General features: G+C 39.2%; 1 long non-coding RNA gene across 1 annotated transcript in view; it reads left to right on the top strand.

Moving 5' to 3' along the window:
* LOC125611798 overlaps positions 1-13541 on the top strand; it is a 39842-nt gene extending 26301 nt beyond the window's left edge. Inside the window, exon 3 of the long non-coding RNA XR_007342037.1 lies at positions 12484-13541. This is a non-coding gene — a long non-coding RNA (uncharacterized LOC125611798). The remainder of the gene's footprint in view (positions 1-12483) is intronic.
* Positions 13542-18119: the final 4578 nt, after the last annotated feature.

Consider the following 18119-nt stretch of genomic DNA (forward strand, 5'->3'; position numbering starts at 1 on the left):
AAAAAAAAAAAAAAAAAAAAAAAATCCAAGATGTGAGGGAACATAGCCTTCCTTGAGTTCATTTATTAATTTTTAAATTTGTTCAGCAAATGTGTTGTCTTCTTTCTGTCAAACACTATTTAAACAGATATAGGTTCAGGGAAAATGATTTCTCCTCTTGCTGGGCAACAGAGTCACAGAGCAAAGTGGTACTTCAAGAGAAGTAGGGTGGGGCCTGTCTTGAATCCAGCATGGCTCTCTTCAGAGACCTCCTCAGAAAGGTTGCTCTAGGAGTAAGAGGGCACTGCCACTGTCTGTTTGTGTTCCTATAACAAAGTACCGGAAGCTAGGTGCTTTAAAAGAGGTTAATTTGGCTCACAGTGTTGATGGCTGTTGATGGGTTCAAACAGCACGTGTCAGGTCTCCTGGTGGCAACACAGCATCATGGAGAAGCAGAAAAGAAACTGGCCATGTGCAGAAAGGCTAAGCACAAGCAGTGGCCTCACTTTCTAATAATCTGCTCTTCAGAGAACTCACTCTATGAGACCAGCATTAATCCCTTCCAGAGAGGTGTCCCCATGACTCAGGTACCTACCATGAGGCCTCTTAAAGTTTCCATTACTTCAACACTGCCATGCAGGGGACAGAGCTTCCCATGTGTGAGACTTTGGGTTTCACACTCAAGCGTAAACCACAGCAAGAACCTTGATGTTTTGGTCACAGAATAGCCCGAAGAAAAGCAGCTGGATAAGTGTTAGTCACACCACAATTGAGAAGTAATGTGTTTAAAACTCAATTCTTCATTGTCCCTTTTTCCCTGCAACTTCTCTTTCTGCATTTAATTCTCTTGGGACAGCATCATCATCTCCTCAGTAAGTGTTTTCCTAAGTGCTTTCTAAAATGTGACCCATTAATGAGTTGTAAAACCAATGTAATGGGCTGTGACCACTATTTAAAAACAAAAGTAGAATAGAAAACTATCAGAGTGCCTTGCACGTAGTAAGGCTGAATTTTTTTTTTTAATGAAACTTTAATCTCACTTACATGTAGGTGTGTGCGTGTGTATCTGTGTGGGGTGTGCATGTGTGTACATAGGATCTTCATGTAAAATATTCCTTAGTGTCGATTATGGTCAAATTTTTTTGGAAGATGTTGCTCTCTGTCATCTAGCTGAGAAACCTGGGGATGACATTTGCTTTCTCCCTCTGGTTAAATATGTCTCATTTTCAGCTTGTCCTCTGTTGCCTTCCTTCAAGTCTTCGGTGTCTCAGTGAGATTTATTTCACCAACCTCTTAACTGCTGTGTCTTCAGTAGTGCCTTTCTCACACTCTCCTGCACTTAGCTGCAGAAGCCATCCTCTGAAATATGCAAGATCTGCTTTGAACCTACCAACTAGCCCAATCTCCTTCTACCATCCTTCAACTGCTCTTACATAAGTCATACTAAAAGAATTTCTATGCCTTGGACTCTCTTTCTTACTTCTTCCAAAACCCATGTTTTTCTCTCTGCTTGAATGGAAGTCCTTTGTATCTTTCTTATCCCTTGTTGCTATGTACAGTTCTTTCTGGGATCTGAGAGGGGGTGGTTCTAAGGCCCCTAATAGATACCGGTTCCCTTATATACATTGGTGTATGTAGTCTTTGCATCTAACCTACCCACATTTTCCAGTATACTTTAAATCATCTCTAGATTACTTACAATACGTAATACAATGTAAATGTTATGTAAAGGGTTGATACACTGTATTATCTAGGAAATAATAATAAGAAAAATGTCTCTATAGATGTTCAGTACAGATATATTTCTTTTCTGAATATTTTTCACCTGCAGTTGGTTGGATCTACAGATGTGAAATCCACAGAGTTGAATCATTTAATTTCCCCCCTTCTTCAAGGAGTTAGCTCAAGGTTACTACTTCTGTTAAATATCTCCTGGCCCCTCAGTCTGATATCTCTGCTCTTTGTTGTGCTTCCAAAATACTTTGTGTGCCCTTCTCATACAATTATATAACTATAAATATATAACTATGCTATGGCTCAGTTTGTATTTTGGGGTACCATTATCCCAATATTATTGACAATAAATGTCAGTCAATTTAAGGCTTAACCTCCTTCTTCCAGAGGTTGATTTAAGGAGCTTGCATGGTGCTAAGGCTTGGTCAAGGGAGGTCTGTGAAGGGGAACATGTGATCCTTGATGTTGTCTCTCAAGTTAAAATGCTCTGTACATCCATTATCCCACATTGTAGGTTAAGTTGTGTCTCTCCCGGCAAAAAATATGTTAAACTCCTAATCCTGATGCCTGTGAATGCAATCTTGTTTTGAAATACGGACTTTGAAAATGTAACCAAGTTAAGATGAGGTTGTATTAGATTAGAGTGGGCCTTAAATTTATATGCAGAGAGAGAGAGAAAAGAAGATACAGAAAAGACACAGGAAAGAAGGTCACAAGTCTTCAGAGGGAACATGGTTCTGCCAACACCTTGGTTTTGGACTTCTGTTCTAAACTGAGAACATGTGTTTCTGTTGGTCTAAGCCATCTAGGTGTGGTGTTTTGTTATAATACACCTAGGCAACTAGTCCACTCTGTCACCCATATGGTCCTTTCAAGCCTCCCCAGGTACCCTGACTTGCTAGGTAGGAAATCTTCCTGATTCCTCTGGCACTATGCAGATTTACCAGATAAGACCCAAGCTGGCCTTGAACTTGTGATCCTCCTGACTCATCTGAGTAACTGGAATTATAGGCATGTTCCACTGTGCCCCTCTTCTTATTTCTTTATGGGCAAACTCCCAATAATTTTAATGACCACAACAATATGAGGTCCCCAGTAAACTCAAACTATAGTTAGTTGTGAAAAGAAAATGTATATTTTAAGTTTTTCAAGATAAACTGACTTTTGCAAGCTTCTACCTACTGGATAGTGGCAGGGGGAAAAGCAGTTTTGTCTATAATGTGTACATAGTCTCTTTATGTTAATTGGAATCTGTGTGGATGACTCCAGTAAAACGTTCAGTCTTCTGGAATTCTAACCCCATGCCCACTGTCTTTGTTTTTAAAGGCCTCTTTAACAATGTACCACAGACTGAGTGGCTTAAAACAGAGAAATTCATTGTCTCAGTATTGGAGGCTACAAGTCTGCGGTTAAGTTTCTGGTAGGGTCCTGCTCCATCTGAAACTTCCAGTGAGTCCTTCCTTTTTTTGGGCGGGGGGACTGGGGATTGAACTCAGGGCTACTTGACCACTGAGCCACATCACCAGCCCTATTTTGTATTTTATTTAGAGATAGGGTTTCATTGAGTTGCTTGGCGCCTTGCCATTGCTGAGGTGGGCTTTGAACTCGAGATCCTCCTGCCTCAGCCTTCTGAGTTGCTGGGATTACAGGCATGTGCCACCTTGCCCAGTGAGTCCTTTCTTGCTTCTTCCTAGCTTCTAGGAACTTGGTGGTTTGCTAGCAGTCTTTGGCAGTCCTTGGTTTGCAGCTGCGTAATTCTAAAATATGCCTTTGTCACAGTGTGCATTCCTCCAGTGTCTTCATGCAATCCTCTTCTTATGAGACTACCAGGCACTATAGGTAAGGAACCCACTCTAACATGATGCCATCTTAACTACTTATGTCTATGATTAAGGTCACATTCTGAGGTACTGTGGACTAGGATTTCAACATATTTTGTGGGGAGGGGACATGATTCAAACCACGAGTGACGATGTTTTGTTAAAGATGGCATCAAGGTATATGAGGGAGGGTATGGCTTACCTGGCCACGGGTCACTGCTTTCTGCTGGTCTCTGCTGAGGGGCGGTTGTTCTAAGTTGTTCCTAGGGCTGATTGCTGAAGTGCAACTTGCCCTCGTCCTTTGTTCTAATAGTGTTCACTGCTGTTGTGTTGCCTCACCCATGGTCCATTCCCTCTCTGCTTGGTCAATTCTCAATGAATAGCCTAATGTTCCTTTGGGAACATGTGGGAAATTCCACTAAAATTTCTCAATTGTGTCCTGCTGTCAGGAACTGAGGGCTTTCAGGAGAACTAAATCTGGCTTCCTCTGCAGAAGGTGATAAGCCAGTCAGATTACATTACTGTAGCCTCTTCTAGATAAGAGATGATGCATAAAACCACCCCACTCCAGAGTCATTAATAGGAGGCAGAGTGAAAACCTCTCATCTTTTAGGCTCTTCTCCTTATGACTGTGGGTTTCTGCAACTTTTCCTGAATCCAACTCTATTTCCATGTTGGCCTGAGCAGAGGGAAGGGGAAGAAAATAATAATGAAGGATTCTGATCTCTGTCTTCCTTTTCTACCTCTGTCTTCCATCTTCTTTTCATAATCTCTCGGACTGAAAGAGGTGGTGTTATGTTTAGATGTGGTGTCCCCCACATCTCATGAGTGAGAAAATGCAAGAAGGTTTGGAGGAAAAATGATTGAGTTTTAGCCTTAACCTAAGTGGTAATGGGAGGAAGGTGTGGTGTAGCTGGAGGAAGTGGTTCACTGGGGGTGTGGCTATGGGGTATATATTTTGTATCTGGTGAGTGGAGTCTTTCTGTCTGCTTCCTGATCATCATGTGAGCTGCATCCCTCCGCCACACTCTTCTGCCATGATGCTCTGCCTCACTTCAAGCCCCAAGGAATGGAGCTAGTCTTCTATGGACTAAGACCTCTGAAACCATGAGCTCTCAAATAAACTTTTCTTCCCTAAAATTGTTCTAGTCAGTTTTTTAGTCACAGCAGCAAAAAAGCTGATCAAAACAGGTGTTTTTTTTTTTTTGTTTTTTTTCCTCTTCGTGTCAAATGAGCCTTCTACCTCAGGACGACAAACCTTCCTGCCAGATCATCCTGAAAGAAGGGGAAGGCCTTTTTCAGTTTGCAAGAAACTGGAATCCTATACATATGGGAATCTTAAGCTTATAAATTAGGAATAAGCAGATAATCATAAACTAGTATCACAGAAATTATCTTACACATTAATAAACTGGATTACATTGTTATATAATATATAACATATATAATTCGCTATAGTGTATTAGTTAAAATACTGGGCTTCCTGGAGATACTGTCTGGGTTAGATCCCAATTCCATCACTGTTTGAAATTGGAGAAGTCACTTAATCTTTGTGAGTCTCTGTTTCCTGGTTTTGAAAACAGTAATAGTAACAATGCCTCCCTTGAGGTTTGTTGTGACGATTGAAAGAAGTTATAATGTCTTCCCAAAATGCCCGACATAGAGTGAGTGCTCAGTGAACGCTGGCCAGTGTTACTAGCACTATTTATTTGGCATTATCTACTTTATGTTATCCTATGCGCTTCCTTTTTTCATCCAGCAAATTGCTGGACTCTTTCTTTGGCATTTTTTTAAATTTATTTTGACAAGACACTGCCTATCACACAGCAGTTCTTCCACGTTGACACAGGTACATTTCAGACTTGGACCAGAAATTGCTAAGGTAACGAGGTGGGTTTGCAGTCCATCCATATGTGGTAGACTGTTTAAGACTCATGAATTCAGTGTTGAATAACTCCTGCCCAGTGACAGGCATCAGCTTTCTAAGCTCAAGAGGACAAATGGTCAGCACCTTAAATGTTAAAACAGAAATGACATTGTTTGCTTTTTGTTTGTTTAAGTAGTGCTTTTAAGTAGTGCATTTCTTTGTATTTTGCATATAGAAAAGATCCTATTGTAGGACAATTTTCATATTTCTGTGTGATACATGCATCAGTTTAAAATAAATATAATAGAAAGTGTTATGAAACAACCCTTATTCTTCCTGGTGGAAAGGGGATACTTTGATGTCTGATGTTTAATTCATACTGCTATGTGGAGACCACCCCCTCCCCTGATGATTTATTGATTTTTGAGAGTAAGAGCTCAATTGAAAGGGAAAGTTCTATAAGAACAGAAGATGAAGACTGCCATAACCACATTTGAATCTTGCTGATTAATTTTGATGAAGGACTCTTTTGCTGGGCTTGTTTTATTCTATGGAACTCGGCATAGCCAACATCCTTGCAGCCTATATCAAGGAGCACTGGAACCCAGTTCACAAGAGCTCCCCACCTGCTTTGTGCCAGAAAATGCTTATTTAAATCTGACTGTGACTACCAGTTTTCTTTCTGGAAATTATAGGGCTTGGAAATGACGGAAGTGGGACTTAGTGAGGTTCTGCTCTATTTAACCCGAGTTTTTCTGAATACAGCTTAAAAGCCATTAGTTCTTATTCTGTGTTCTTGACTAACGAGAATAATTGATTCCTGTCTTCTTTTTACATTACCTATTCATGTATTTTTGTCCATTAAGCTTTTCCCTTTAAAGTGATGTTTTTAAGAAATGCCAGATAGATGAACTCTGAGTAGAAGTTGCAGGCTATACTAATATAAGAGTGGAGTTACCTTATTTCTGGGTCGTTAAACTAATTGGGTAGAACTGGAATTAGACAAACAGTATTTTTCCATCTTTGACTTTAGTCTGTCTATCAAACTGGGATAAAATGCTCTGCTTAATGCTATTCATTTACCTTCTTACTCACTTATTACTTGGGTTTGTTCTTTGTAGAATTTTAGAGCAGGAAGTATAATTTGAAGCCATGTAGCCTCATTTCATATCTCACAGATGGCCTAGGATCATTAGGTTCTTTCCAGGTGAGTTTTCTCCCAGGCTTGAAATGTCTTTCTCCTTGTTCTTTATATGGCCATCAACCTCTTACCTTTCAGGTCTTAGCGGAAATCTTAAATGTTAGATGTCATGACTTTAAAGAGACCTCTTCTGCTTTCCTTTCTGGAAAGCATCTTTGTCCTTTCCTTATCACGGTGCTTTTTTTTGATTTTCTTCCCAGAACTAACCACACCAGTCACAGTGTGTTGCATTATTACTTGTTCACTTTCTGCTTTTTCTGCTATACTATGAAATTTATGAAGACGAGGTTGGTGTTATGTTGCTTTCCATTATGTCCCCTGTGGCCCAGCAAGATGCTTGATACTGTGTAGGCCCTTCATATGAGGACTGGGAACACAACTTCAACTTCTCTGTTTTCTTGTTTTGTTTTGCACACACACACACACACACACAACCCTAATACAAACCAGCACCATTGTTTGCCCCAATACCTGATCTTGTGACTGCCATTAGGCTTTTTTTTCCCCCTGGGAAGTGGGGTGTTTACTGGGGATTGAACTCAGGGGCGCTTGACCACTGAGCCACACCCCCAGCCCTATTTTGTATTTTGTTTAGAGACAAGGTCTCACTGAGTTGCTTAGCACCTCACTTTTGCTGAAGCTGGTTTTGAACTCAGGATCCTCTTGCCTTAGCTTCCTGAGTTGCTGGGATTACAAGGATGTGCCACTGCACCTGATGCTATTAGGCTTTTGCAAGTAGTTTTGCACCCTGAGTCCACATAGATTTCTTGGTTTCTGTTATGTGGAAGGGGCGAATACAATCATGCAAAAATTATTTAGCTGTAGGATCTGGAAGTGGAGTGGTCACTAGTCTTTTTTTTTTTTTTTTAAATTTCCACAATGGAAATATAGATTCTGAAAATGGAAAACGTATGGTGGGCTAAAGAACCATTTTTCTAAACACTAGCTAGACACGCTTATGTAATAAGCTGATGCCAGTTATTTTGAAGACTTGGCTGCAATAGGACACTGTGCTGTTCGTAACTGTAGCGCAAGTTAGGGTCACCTGTAGCATTTTGGAAAAACATTGATGCCCTATATTTACCACCTGATCCACTGAATCCAAAACTCCACCCGCAGGTCCTGGGTGTGTGTATGTTTCAAAATTCTCATTTGTTGTTCTGTTGTGTGTCAGAGATTAGAACAAAGTAGAGGATGAAGTTGGTCCAGGGTAACCAAATTTGTGTTATGTGTTGACTGCTTTTTTTTTTTTTTTAATGGAAACCAATAAGCCAGTTACTACAGAAGCTGCAACATTATGTGTAATACTTCATTTTCTTGACTGAAGATATTTTACAGCTAATCATTAGTGTTACTTTAGGCTATTGTCTGCATATTTGGTTACAGAACAGTTATGAAAATAGTTCTAACTTGTTTTAAATGTGTTCTATCTACATAGTTTTTAATTCTGTTGGTGTCATCAGTGTTCCTGGAAATATGCCAGCTGAGTCTTCCTGTAGATTTGTCACCTCCCTCCACCCACTCACCATATGGATTCCTTCTCCTGCTTGAAGTTGGGGTTCAAGGCTTGTCCCCTTCAGCAAGGTTTCCATAAACAGCCCCATGTGCTCTTCTTGAGCTCAAGGCTTGTCCAGCTACTCCAGGTTCGCCTTTATAGAGCACAGTGTTTTGTGCACATCCTACTCTGAGGCTCACATTAGTCACAACGGCTCTTAAAAGCAGTTCAACAACTTTTAATATGGATTGCAAGGGCCTGAAGACATATGGACCCAACCAATGACTGTCCAGTAAATATTTGTTGATTAAACCAGTGACCAGGCCTGCTCACTTCATGCAAGTCTTTTCATAAGGGCAAGTTAAAAAAAAAAAAAAAGGAGAGGTGGGAAGGGGAGAAGGTTTGTTGGCAGTTTGTTCCTGTGAAATAAAAATGAAATAGAGTTTTCTTTTTCTTGTGGCTGATTTCCTTTCACAGGTTTCTTCACCACTGGCTAGTGGCCAACTTTGTCAGAGCTGAAACATCAGACAGCTAGAAAGAGGTTCTCAGTTGATAAATATTTGATTTACAAGGTATGGAGAGGTTTAAAGAAATGGAAGGGAGTTTGCCTAATGGGAGTTGTGTTTAATATAGTGAGAAAGATCACCAATAACCAGGTCTGTTTTTCTTCACAATGGCCAGTGGGTACCTAACTGTATTAGCCTTGTTGCTCTACCAATTGGGCAGGACAGAGCTGACAACCAGGCAGAACCGAGGAGGACGGGGATTCTCCTGGTTCCACAACAGAAATACAGCTGAAGGGAATACGCTTAGATTTTCTTTTCTTCTTTTCTATAACCTGTGATAAATATTGTATGTCTCAGCAGCATAGGGAAAAAAATGATTGATCCTTTCTCAGTGATATAGATATGTGGCTGTATATGTTATATGCAGAATGAATGATTGAGAGAGAGTGGGGAGGGGGGCCAAGAGAGAGATGCAAGCCACCATGTATAGAATTGCCAATAGCAATCTATCAAAGGAATGGCAGGAGGACTAGACTGAATGTTGAATTTTATCTCTAATCATTTGTTGTTTTTCTGTTACCAAAGTTTTGTTTCATTTTATATTTTAATTTCTCCTCTCCACCACCAAAGATCCAAAGAAATAAGCACAATTAGAGAAGAATTTGAATCAAATGTTTAAGAGAACACAGTGATGCCTTTTGTATATGCTGTGAATCTTATGTACAAAGATAACCCTACTTTAAGAACATTTTACTCCAAATTGTCTCCTCTCCTGTGCAGAATAGTGCAGACCATTCATTCTCAATAGGGGAAATATTGCCACCAAGGGAGCAAAAATTTTTTCTTAGGGGGTGTGTGCAAAATTATTAAGTATCATTATGGTTTATGACCCTCCAATGGGCCATAGTACATAAATAGATACACAGTATCTGTCTTTTAGTTCATCTCTACCTTGTAATGGGCAGCTTTCACTAATGAAATTTTTTTCTTCACTGAATGTGTTATTTTGAAGATATTTAAGCAGGAAATTTTACAAAGACTTTGCTTTCTGTGAAACTTGATTTCAAAATGAACAGCTGAACAACAAAAACCAACCAAACAAACAAAAAAACAAAAAGTGTAGACTTGCAGGTGTAAGTCCTAGTTCTTCATGGATTATTTTACCTGTTAGTTTCCTCAAACTATTGGAGAGACTGAGAATGTGGGTGGAAGATGTTTATTGGCATTTTGGAAAGACATGCTGTCCTCTGATTATGAATACTATACTGTATAACTGCTGACCTGTAGTAACTAAAATCCTTGGGTCTGTTTATACAAGCAGTGGAGATGGGTTTATGAGTTCTTATCAGAACATTTAAGGTTTCTCCTTTCCCCATACAATGAACATCACTCTGGGATTCATTATTAAGTGCCTTGTTTTGTTCACAGAGGCTATCTATACATGCTTATCTTGTCTTATCATCTAAATTGTGTACTCTGAAAGAGAAGAGATCATATAGAACCATGAAATATTACAGGAAAAATAAGGGAATTCATTCTTCAAAGCCAAAATTTCACTTCTTAGATCATTCATACATTCATCATTCCACACATATTTACTGTATATTTATTACATGGCAGGCATTATGCTAGAACTTTGGGAAATTCAGATATAAATTCATCATCAGTTAATCATGACTTGAGAGAGCTTAAAGCAACACATTTTTTGCATGCTTTACAATTTTTTTAATAATTTCTAATGGTTGCAAGTTGTGTGAATAGACCACGATTTGTTCTATTTTTCTCTTATCATTGGTCTTTTAATTCCTTATTGTAATAGGAACATCCTCATATGAAAAACTTAATTCATAACTTGTTTCCTACTTTAAAATTTGTAAAAGTAGAATTACTAGGCCCAAAAGTGTGGGTACTTTAAAATATCTTGATTTTAATGCTACTTTTATATTTCTTTCCAACAGATTCTTAGCAGTTTTCACTCCTGGTAGCAATGTGTGAATGTGAGTGTCTCACTCTACCCTTACTGGCAATGAGTATTATTATTATTATTGTGAAACTCTTAGCTAACAGTATAAAGGAGAAAAAAATGTTACTTAACACAAAGAAATGATTGCACCAGCCTTTGCTTTTTAAGGAGGTAGGATAATTTAAAATAATGAGAAAACAAATATCTATTCTATTTTTATTTTGGGGATTTTTGGAGTTGATACAACAGCAGAACAGGAAATTTCAGTTTCTGTCAGTTCAGTTTTTCTGGAGGTGGAACACAGAATAGAGATGTATTATTCAGGGGGAAATATCAGAGACTCAGGATTCCTTGGGCCATTTAGAGGGTAGAAACTGTAGCATCAAATGACAGAGTTGAGTTTTGACACAGGTGGGAGACTGGTGGGGAGGAGATGGTGGTGGTAAAGATATGTCTGAGAGAGAGAGAGGTATTATGACAGGGAGGACCAGTCTCTAAGGAAATAGGACTTGGGGAAATAGTAGCTCACAACCTTCTTGTTACCTTCAGCCTTGAGTAAGTCTATTTTATCTATGAATACCAAGAAAAGGATATGTTTTACATTGTGGCACATGGCTTGCGAAAAGAAATGGTAAGATGCTCCATCCGTGTGCTGAACTCATGGACCCAAAGTGGAGTAAGATTTAGAAAGAATTGTAAATGATGCTGAAGAACTCCAAAGGCATTAGGAAGGATTTAGACTTTCTACTGTGAAGACAAAATTAGGTTATATTTCATGGATATTTAAAGTTGGATTTTTAAATTAGTTATGAGGATGAACATCTTTCTCATATGGTTTTTAATTTTTTTTGCTTATTCAATTTTTCTTCTGTGAATTGTCTATTCAGATCTTTTGCTACTGGCATTCATAACTTACATGAAAAGATGTATCTGAGCTATACAGAATGGGACAAAACAATTTCTTTTACATCAAGATCCAAATAGCCTTTATAATGGCAAATAATATTCAGTTAATAATGAAATTCTAGATGGTCTTCCTTGAGGACAAAAGCTTAAGAATACCTCTATCACTGAAAGTCTCCAACAACTATTTATTGAGTAAAAAGACTATTTGATTCTGCTGAATTTCTCTTTCTAGGAAAAATCTAGGATTATTTCACTTATATTTCAAGAGCAACATGAAATTCCTTCTCTACCAACTGTATGTATTAAGATTCTTCAGAGAGTAAACCAATAGTAAATGTCAAGGGCTAGATGGGCAGATAAATAGATAGATAGATGGATAGATGGGAGGGAATTAATCAGGGTAATTGACTCATGTGGTTATGGAGGCTGGAAAGTCTCACAATAGTCCGTCTGAAAGCTGGATACTCTGGGATGTGGCTTAGTCCCATTCCCAAAGTCTCAGAACCAGGGAAACTGATGGGGGTATTCTCAGTACAAGGCTAAAGACCTGAGAAGCCAAGGGGCTGCTGGGGGTCCTGAAATGCCAAGGTCAGAGAGCCTGGGGTTCTGATGTCCAGATCAGGAGGACAATAATGTCCTAGCTCCAAGAGAGATGGGTGGGGTGGGGGAGAGGGAGAGAAAGAGTGAGAGAATTTTTCTTTCCTTTTTTTATTCTTACTGGCCCATACCCGATTCGATGGTGCCCAGACATAGTGAGGGCAGATCTTCCCCACTCAATCTCCAACTCACTTGCCAATCTCCTCTGTAAACATGCCCATGGACACACCTATAAGAAAGGACTTTACCAGTTCTCTAGGTATTCCTTAATCCAGTCAAATTCACACTTAAAACTGACCATCACACTCCAGCTAAAAGTGTTATCTTTTAGTTCCAAACTGGCCACATGGGTTAAGAGATAAAATGAACATTTTTTCTCTGCAGGCTGAGCTATAATATCTATTTTTTTTTCTAGAGAGAAGTGGATGAGGAAGCACAGGACATATCCCAGGACTGTGGCTCACATCATGCTGAAGTCTGGAAGATGGCTTCAGGAAGCTCATGGGAGTCAGCCCAGACATACTAGACTTTGGAGCTAAGTGCCAGCCCACCAGGTTGGTCTCTTCTCTCCATGGTAATGAGATGTTAAGTTTTCAGTGAAGTACACTTCACAAAAAAAGAAATTCAAAGGTGACTTTGTTTTGTTTCCCATTTGAACGCTATCTGAATATCCTTAAAAAAAAAAAGGCCAATCTCAAAAGGGCTTATCATCATAATAGCAATATTTTAAAAGTGATAAACTTCAAAAGCAGAAAGGGCTTTTGTTTATATTCATGCTGGGACAGATAGTGTCCCACAGGATCTTCCTTTGGGAATCCTTGTCAGAGGATGAAAAGAACAAGGTTTATGTAGGCAGTGCCAGCTCCTACTTCCTTCAAAAAAATGAAAACAAAACCAAAAAAACCCAAAACAAATAATCAACAAAAAATGTTACCTCTTATAGTAGTTTGCTGTGTACAATTTCAGCTGACCCGGCTATTCACTAACCCGCGTAAAAAGAATTATTTTAAAAGCTTATTTGATCAACATATTTCATTAAGATTCTGCTGAAATGGGAAGAGGCTGAAGGAGGAAAATATTGAGATTAGAGTACTTTGGCCCCAGATCATTGACAAATTGGTTTATGACACTAGTCAAACCCCCAAGCTGAAGAACAGAAACCTTGGGGACAAGTTTATTAGGTTTACTTAAATAAACATAGGACTTGGAATGGCAGTGGCATTACTTGTAGCTAAAACTTATTCTAAGGAGCAGGACTGAACTGGACAAACTGATTCAAAGTGTCTAGCAATCTCCAGGGAAACCCTGATTATGTACTTCTTGGGATTGTGAGACCTAGACAAACATTACCTTTACTAGATGGGAAAAGATTTAAAAGTACCAATTTCCTTTGAAAACGATAAAATGAACTTTGTCTACCAACTTTCCCCAAAGAAACATAACCAGATTCAGAGTTCCTGGGTAGCCATGACACACAGGGAGCTGAGGACAGGTTGCAGGGGTTTTTGTCTTCCCACAGTTCATTGGCATTTGTGTTCTGGGATGTTCTTCATAAGACTATCTCAACCCAGACAATCTTCTCTGTATTAGTTAGGCTCTTTGGCAAATGACAGAAATACAACTCTAATTGCTTTGGCATTAAAAAAAATCATGAATTTGGGAACTTGCAAAATGTCAAGCTAGAACTACCTTTCATTGGGTCTTGTTCTAGAAGTTAAAATGATGCAACCAGGACCAATTCTGTCTTCATCTCTTCACTTTGCTACCTTCACTGGTTTCATTCACTGCTCTTTTTGGAGGCAAGTAGGGAGCTTGTAGCCATAGCCCCACATTCTCTAAGGCTCATGTCTTATAGGGAAGTAGAACACCACTCCTAAATTGTTAAGGCATGGTTTGGGGGATTAATTGTCACTGTGATAGTGAATGAATCACTGTGACCAGAAGGATGAAATTTTCTTCTTATGTAATTCTGAGTCATATGCTCATTTCTGGAGCTGGAGGTGGTATCCAACTACTCCAGAGTTCCATGGTAGGAGAGTGGAGAAGGGTGGGTGAACAAAGAAAATAAGAGAGGCCCCGATACCATGGCAGTGGAGGGTTGCCATAGTTTGGACTGGAAATATCGCCCAAAGGCCCATGTGTTTAAGGCTTGGTTCTAGCCAGTGGCACTATTGGGGGGAACCTTTAGGAGGTGGGGTCTAGTAGAAGGAAGTGTGATTATTGGGGGTATGTCACTGACAGAGGTATTGGGATCTTGACTCCTTCTTGTCTCCCTCTCTGCTTCCTGGTCACCATGAGGAACAGGACTCCTCTGCCACATGTTTCCTCCATGGTGTACTGCTTCACTGAAGGCCCAGAGCAAGGGACCAATAAACCATCAACTGAAACCTCTGAAACAATAAGCCAAAATAAACCTTTCTTTCTTACAAGTTTATTGTCTCAGTTATCTTGTTACAATGGCAGAAAGCTGGTAACACAATGGTGCATGGCCAAAAGACAAAAAGTCTGGTCCATAATTCTGTAGGTTTACTAAGCAAACATGCAGACTCCTTCCAAAGACTAAACACAGATCCAGTTGGAATAGGAATTAGCACACTGAGCTTTCAGTGGAAGACCTTGTGCTCTATGCCTCATGAAAGCAACTGGAGGACAGTCACCTCTCTTTCCATCCTCTTGGAGAAGAGAAAGTTCACCTCTGGGAAATGGCATTCTGACCTACAAAGAAATACATCTGTGAAACTTGATTGTTTCTTGTAACATGACTTTCTTTTTTGTTTTGTAGCTAGCATAAAAGTTAACAATCTGATATCAGCTTACTGGGAGGTTGTCTGTGGAGGGAATTAATCAAGGTTTCAGAGCCAGAGTTGGATCTAAGTAAATGTGATGCTCCTATAAAGATATTTTCAGACACAATGAATACCATTATTTTGTCACTAATATTAGTAAACATTTGAGTTTCTTAAGACTTTTAGTGGTCTTCTTGTCATGCTTTCTTTGTAGGAGACCATCCACGTCTAAGATTTTAGATAGTATTCCCTGGCAAAGCTTTTGTAAACTCTTAATTTTTCTTTTTTCTTTTCTTTTTTTAAATATTGGGGATTAAACTCATGGGCACTTTACCACTGAACTACATATCCTATAGTTTTTTTTTTGAGACAGGATCTCACTAAGTTGCTGAAATTTGCCTTGAACTTGTAATCCTCCTGAGTTGTATTGGGGTGGGGGGGGGTAGGATAGAATTAGGGAGACCTGCTAAGAGGTTACTGTGATGATCAAGATGATGATCAGATCTTTGTAGTAAAAATATTGAGAAGGAGCTGGAGTTTGAAATATTTTGAAAGCCAAGAAGAGGAATTTGCTGATGGATTAGATTTGGCCATGAGAGAAGATAACTCTAAGATTTTTGGCTGGTGCACCTGAGTAGAGACAGGTACTAAGATGGCAAGATTGTAAGAAAAGTAGGATTGGAAAAATCAAGTGTTGGGTTGATTAGACATCTAAGTAAAGTAAACAGGTCATAAAAAGAGATAAATATATGAATTTAAAGTTCAAGAATATTATTATAGATGTCAAGTTCTGTGTGTAGTTGATATTTAAAGCCATACATCTGGTTGAACTATCTAGAAGAGTTGAGGCTTACTGCACTTCATTGCTTAGAGGTCAAGGAGATGAGGAGAGACCAACAAAAAAGATTGAAAAGGGGTGCCCAGGGATGTAAAGGGAAAGCAGAGAGATAGTTTCTCTGAATATAAAGAGAAGAATGTTTTAGGAAGGATGAAATGGCCGATTATGTTGATTGTACTTGAAACTGACAACCAAGCAGCAATGCTGAGACCAAGGTGCCCTTGATCTAGTGGTTTTATTAAACTGGAGTGAATTGAAGAGATGATGGAAGATGAAGAAGTAAAGACCTAACATGAACACTTTTTAGAATAATTTGCATAGAAAGAGGAGTATAGGAATGAGTAGTGACTTGAGGGAGACTATGGGAACTGGAGAGGGTCTCTACTGTGAGATATTAAAACAAGCCTTATATTTATGGGAAAAAATCCAGTAGAGAGGAAATTATGTTCTATAAGGGGAAGAGTTGTTAGAAAGTCCCCTAGAGGTGAGATCTAGTGCTTAGTGAGGATCTTCATCTTATAGGGAAGGCTGCAGCTCATTCATTCCAGTGAGGAAAGCGTAAATGGGTCTAAACAAGTGAGTTGACAGACACGACAGTGAAGCAAGTGGGCATTCTCCTCTGAGGACATCTACTTACCAGTGGTGTAGGATGCAGGGTGATCAGTTCAGTTCAGAGTGAGGACCAGGAGAGGGTTGTTGGAGGGTTGAGGAGAGATGAGAAGATATGGAATTGTGGTCTAGAAGAAGGGGGAGTGAATGTGGTAAATAAGTGTGGTGTTGTTGCTTGATATCCATGATAATGGGTTTAGGGTGAGGCAGGCAGAACTGAACAATTTTATCCAGCCTCGTTAGCTTTGAAGAGGTGGAGAGAAGACAGTGTTGGCTTAACCCACATTTAGGTTAACCAGGTGACTCATTCAAAGATAGGAACCAGGCTGGTAACTAGGACAGGGAACATTTAACATAAACAACAGTACCTAGATGAAAGATGGCTAGCTACTCTAGATGGTAAAAGAGAACTTCACACAAAGGTGGCAACTGCAGAGAGAGGCTACATGCCTATATCCCAAGGCACTTTGGGCAAAGTTGTAAGTACAACACCAAAAGAAGAAAGTCTCTTCCTACCCTTATAGCCTTGTGGTCATTCTCCAATCCTCTCTATGGGCACACCTGACCTAGAGGAATTTCTCTGGAATACAGCTCCAGTATTTCAAAGCAGGACGTAGAAGGATGTGTTTGGATTTGAAAGACAAAAACTTAATATCTGATACAACTAGTGAACACAAGGTATGCAGAGAGGACTGTGAAAAGTGGAACTAGATAGTGATTTTTATAATGAATATTGTAATCTAATCTGGATAAGAATGGGTGGGGGGAGAAAAAGGAGGTGAGAAGCAGTTAACAGAAGTAGAATTCAGGGCCACCTTGTAGTGGCAGTACGACCTGCACACCTGTTGGTCAATGCTCTGGAATCCACTGAAGGACCCAGTGGGATCCAAGATAAGTTTGGAGGGCTCCAGGCATGAAAAAAATCTGATTACTCTGCCACTGTTAAAAATCATCAAAAAGGTCTTCCAGACTGATTCTGGTGAAGAAAGTAAGCAAACAAACTAATTCTCATTAAGGCATTTTCTTTTATTATAAAAACCATGGAGAAAGCAAAATTTCCCCTAAGCTATGTTTGTTATTATTATTATTTTAGTTGTTGATAGACCTTCATTTAATTTCTTTTTTTTATTAATGTGATATGTCAATTATTATTTATATACATTTTTATATTGTCTCAAAGTCTAGTGTGCATACTATACCTATATAACATTTCAGTTCTGACTAGCCACATTTTAGGAACTCATTAGCCATTTACAGCCATATTGGAAAGCAAAGCTCCAGGCTTAAGTGATAATAACATGACTTTTACCAAATGCTTGCTACATCTCAGGCATTTCTCAAGCATTTTGTGTGCAAAATTTATATAAGCCATGCCACAGCTCAGTGGATTAGTGCTGTTATTGTCCCCATCTTATACAAAGGTGGGGGTATACCAAAGCCCTTTTTATTATTTCTCCAATATAAAAAAGCCCGCTCCAACATAATCCTTTTACAATTTTTTTATTGGTTATTCAAAACATTACAAAGCTCTTGACATATCATATTTCATACATTAGATTCAAGTTGGTTATGAACTCCCAATTTTACCCCAAATACAGATTGCAGAATCACATCGGTTACACATCCACATTTTTACATAATGCCCTATTAGTAACTGTTGTATTCTGCTACCTTTCCTATCCTCAACTATCCCCGCTCCCCTCCCCTCCCATCTTCTCTCTCTACCCCATCTACTATAATTCATTTCTCTCCTTGTTTATTTTCCCATTCCCCTCACAACCTCTTATATGTAATTTTGTATAACAATGAGGGTCTCCC

The sequence above is a fragment of the Marmota marmota genome, unplaced genomic scaffold, assembly GCF_001458135.2.
Source record: "Marmota marmota marmota unplaced genomic scaffold, marMar, whole genome shotgun sequence".
NCBI lineage: Eukaryota > Metazoa > Chordata > Mammalia > Rodentia > Sciuridae > Marmota > Marmota marmota.